The following is a 4,930-nucleotide window of genomic DNA, read 5'->3' as shown; positions in this document are numbered from 1 at the left end:
TTTTAGATTGTTAGCAAATGATTGGATCTTCTTCATGGATTTGTCTATGGATTTATGAGGTAAGCCTTCAATCTTGTTTCTAGTTTAAGAATTTCTGGCATATTTATTAAGATTTTTGCTCTTCTTTGACTAATTGCAATATGAATCTATGCTTCTTTGAATCAATTTGAACTTCTAAAAGCATGTTTATGGATCTTTATCTCATGAGCATGTAATGCTAAGATTCTTAGTCTTGTCACGATCTTGCATGAGTATGTTGATTTAAATGTATTCTTGCATAAGAATGTCTAGCTAAGGTCTACTAAGTGGTAATAGTTAATTATGTATTTAATGGCGATTCCTAGAATACATTAATTGCTAGATTCAAAGATAATTTCGATTAATTGAATATGACTTTCTTGACAATTAATCGACACAATTGAATCTTTAAGCATGATGCATATGTTCTTAATTCTATTTGGACGTTATCAAACCCAATAGGATTAGAAGTATTGTAGAGGTTAGCTTAGTTAAGTCAAGTGAGTAGTTGTGTGCATAGTTCGATTGCATAATTAATTTATAGGAATCAATGATAGAAATTGCATTGAATGTCTAACTTGTTATAGAAACTAGATTGGCCAATCTTTGTTTACATTTATCCTCTATCTTTCAATTTCAAGCATGTTTTTCATTTCATCAAAACCCAAAACCTCCCATTTTTATTGCTTTTATAGTCGAATTTACCTTAAGAAAAGATTAGACATTAGCCTCTCTATGGATCGACCCCGTACTTGCTGCTTATGCTACTTGTTAGTATAAGATGTAGGTTTCGGTGATTTATAAATGTTTTTGTTTCAGTTTGGAGTCAATTAACGACATCGTTTCAGAGTCGAAAATATGGCGTCGTTTCTGGGGATGCTAAGCAATTTAATCTCTTTCTTAGTTAAATTTAACTTGTAAACTTTAAAAACACCGAAAAAAGTTTTCTTTCTTTGAGTCACTTGTTTTAATATGGCGGATATGAATATTTTTAATGCACTTCTTTCGAGACAAGCAGCTCAACGTAAAGAAGAACAAGATGTAAGAGAAATAAATGAACTTAAAAGTCAAGTTTCACAACTAACCTTTCTTGTTCAAGATTTGGCTATTGGGCAATCACAGGTTTTGCGTGGTCTTATACATGAATATTACCCTCTTTGGGAGATACCTAGCCAAACACCATTGTCGATACATTCTTCTTCCTCCAATTCAGGTATTTCTTTAGAAGAATTAGTTAAGGAGCTTCTAATAATTCTTGTGAGATTGTGCAAGAATCATCCTTCAGCCAATAAGAATCCTCTAGTTTCCAAAAAGATAGCTTCAGTTTTGTATATGAAGTTAAAACTAAATTTAGTAATTTGAGTAACCTCGTTGCTCATATTACTGAATCAGTTGGGAGATTAGAAGAGTCTTGGGGCCAACAATCTTCTAGTCATACTGAGTCGTGCTGTGAAGTGGCTTGTATCGATCATTATGCTGAGCAGTTGGTTCCTCAGAGTACAGGTCAAGGTAAGAATTTGGATTCTATCATATATGGACTTACTAATGCTTCTTTTTAGTATGTGTAGGAATCTATTGAGTCTCACCTGGAGACTCAAGCCCCCATGCTCATTAAAGGTAGAGTCTATTCCTCGACTTGCACATCCCGCGCTTACACTGGAAAGTTGTTCAGAGCCTTCCATCATCTGTGATATCGAGACCGAGGTATCTAAGGAACTTTCGACCGATGGAGAAGATGTTTATTTCCCGCCTTACCAAACACAAGTTAGTAAGGATAAGTATAAGTCACAGTTTCATCTCGAGGAGTCTCAGATAACAGAGTTTGAGATCATCAAGCGTTCTCTTCTTCCCTCTGGCATCTCTTACATTTTTTTTTTACCATTGCTCATATTTTCCTTACAAGTCAGAGTCAGTTGTTGAATCTTTTCTTTGTTTCGACTCTTTTGGATCACTTGAGTCTTTTGATTCTTTCTTTTTTCTCCTTTTTTTTGTCAAAAATTAGAAAACCCAAATTTGACCTGTTTGGTTCTCATCAAAAGATAAGTACTCTTATAACCCTACCAGGCTATATAGATTCATCTAAGAGAGGACAGAAGAAGCACGAGAATTTCTACATACCTTGAAAGGAAAAAAAATGGTCATGTCGGGCAATCAACATTAAAAATTTGTCCTTCCTGAAGGTAGCCAGTCGTAAAAAATAAAACAAAATTCAATTGCTTTTGAGGAGTAGATATTTTAGACTAACTTCTTTATATATAGCTTTTGTTTTGTCTTGTTTTTCTTTTCTTTTCTTTTCTTTTTCTAGGAATACCCTAAATGGAAGGAAAATTAAATTTGAAGCAGAATGATCGCTCTACCACCACCTGTTGTGCAAAAATCAGGGGAGTTTTCTATTCCCCTTTACTTTTTTGTCTTCGAGCTTATTTGCAAATTTTAAATATTGAGGACAATGTTCAATTTTAAAGTTGGGGATGAGAAAACATTACGTGTGTTGCATGCTCTTTCACTTTTTGAGGGTTGTAAAATAAGCCATTTAAAAATTTTTGCTTTATGATAATATAAATGCATGTCTAGAATCCTTGAGCATCTGAGCTCGGGTTATTTAAATATGTAATTCTGATTTGATATATCTTGATATCTTGATAGCTCTGTTATATTTTGATGACATGACTATGATTCTCTAAGATTATAAATCTTTGACTTCTTCATAACTTTTGATTTCTTATTATTTCTTGATTTTCCTTAAATGACTATGAAGTTACATAAAAGAATCACTATTCATTTTTTTTATGCTCTCAATTGATTTTTACACAATCATTTCTTCCTTATCTATGAAATTTTGATCACACTCTTTTAGTAAAAATACAAGCAAAATTTAGACATTTTAAAATTTTCAAACAAAATTTTGGAACCATTTTTCAAAAGAAAAATCTTTTCCTTTTAATTTCATAAAAAATTGAATGCTTTGTTTTTATGTTTATTTAAAATCTTAAACGTTTAGAAATGTCATATCTACTTGGTTTTCTTTATCACCCCGATAGGACAACTTTTGGTCTTGAGAATAACCAACTTATTTTAGAAGCAAGTCTAGACAAAGAGAATAAAATATGACCTACAAAGAAAAGAGAGAGAGAAAAGAAAAAGTTGCTAGCATATACAAATAATAATAATAATAAAGTAAGCTTGCAAAATAACATAACTTTCATTAACGTGTGTATGTGCATGGATAGAGGTGAAAAATTACATCCATGTGTCTAGATAGGGCCCACGAGGAAAGAGTGATAAGTTCCCCACAGTCGAAGTGTGAAAGCTATCCCTCTAGGTAAAAGAAATGCCAATTAAGATTTGTGTGCATAAGTTTATAAAGGCACCCTTGTCTTAGAATTGTCTCTCTCTAATGCAAGTTAGGTATATCTTAGACCGATAACCGAACCAGTGTATGAAGAAAAGAATTGAGAGTGAGATATCACCTTTCCACTAATTTTTAGCTCTTAAATAAACTAAAGCTTTGCAATCATTTCTTTTATGATTTTGCTTGAAAAAGATTTTTCTATTCAAAAATAAGTTTCAATTCTTTGTTGGTAAAATTTTAAATTTCTAAATGCTTGTATGTATTATTACTTCTTAGATTGTTGAGAAAAGAGATGAAGATCAATTTTTTTTGTGTAAGTCAAGTGAACATATAAACAATCTTAATGAACAAATAAGTGATTCATATTTTGCTTGACTGAATGCATATTTCTAGTTTTAACTTGCTCGGGACGACCAAGAGCTAAGTTGGGGGTATTTTGATAGGTCTTGAAAAGAGCTATGTTCTTAATGTTAAATCTCTCGTTTTTATGTTATTTGTTTGCTTTAAATGTCAATTTTATAGGTAAAATAATCTCGGGAGAATTTTGGAGTCATTACAAGAAATATGGATATAAAAGGAGCAAAAAGGATAAAAAAAAAAAATCAACATAATTGAAGAAAGTCAAAATATTTACCAAAATGTCACTGGAAGTAACATCGCGACCCTCCTACCTGATGGGGTTGATGCCCTAAATCTCATATGATCATGTAGTTTGTAAACATTTGTATGAACAAACATTTCAGTGATTAATAATATATGATATTTTATTTACTTATGTCTATGAAATATATGATATTTTAGTTGCATTAACCACAAACCAATAAACTAAGATCCATGATTATTGTTGTAACTTAAACATGTATGTGGAGACATACAAGTGGATCGTGGTTAAGTGATGACCTAAACAGTTTGTAGTATATGGATAAGATTGGATATCTCATCCTAGTGACACTATGAATATGGTCCGCTTTGTAGGTGTTTCAATTGGTGTAAAGTGCTACAAATGATCTGATCCTAATCATTCATGTATTAAACATACGAGTGGGGATATTCTATACAAAGGAGTTTGTATAAGACCGGATCACGAAATGTTTAGTCTCATTATATAATGTCGTTCATAATTAAGACTTTCATTTCACTAGGATGGCCATAGGTAACATGACCTTAATCCTGAGTGAGTTGTGAACTCTTGCCTATAAGGGCGGTCCTTGATTTGCATGGGTGGGAGTGGTCAGATCGTCGACTCAAGAAGTCTATCATTTTAGGGATTTGTTTAATTGGGAAGCTGGAAACTTAGCTACACAAGATGGAATTCACTCTTTCCCCGAAGCAGGGGTAGATAGATAAATTGTTCTCTTAAGGGCTGATTCTGGGTCTTGAACAATGTGGCGTCACACCATCTCTTGGCCCGAGAGGGGTTTAGACATAGTGAGACCATGATCTATTGTTCATTAGAGGGATCAATGGTATTTAAGGAGTTAGATGTAACTACAGGGGCAAAACGGTAAATTGGCCCAACTATACTTACGAGCGATTTGTGAAGGATCATCGTACTTTTGA

This window comes from Benincasa hispida, chromosome 5 (genome assembly GCF_009727055.1).
Source record: "Benincasa hispida cultivar B227 chromosome 5, ASM972705v1, whole genome shotgun sequence".
NCBI classification, from domain to species: Eukaryota; Viridiplantae; Streptophyta; class Magnoliopsida; order Cucurbitales; family Cucurbitaceae; genus Benincasa; species Benincasa hispida.
Note: the sequence above shows the minus strand (reverse complement) of the source record.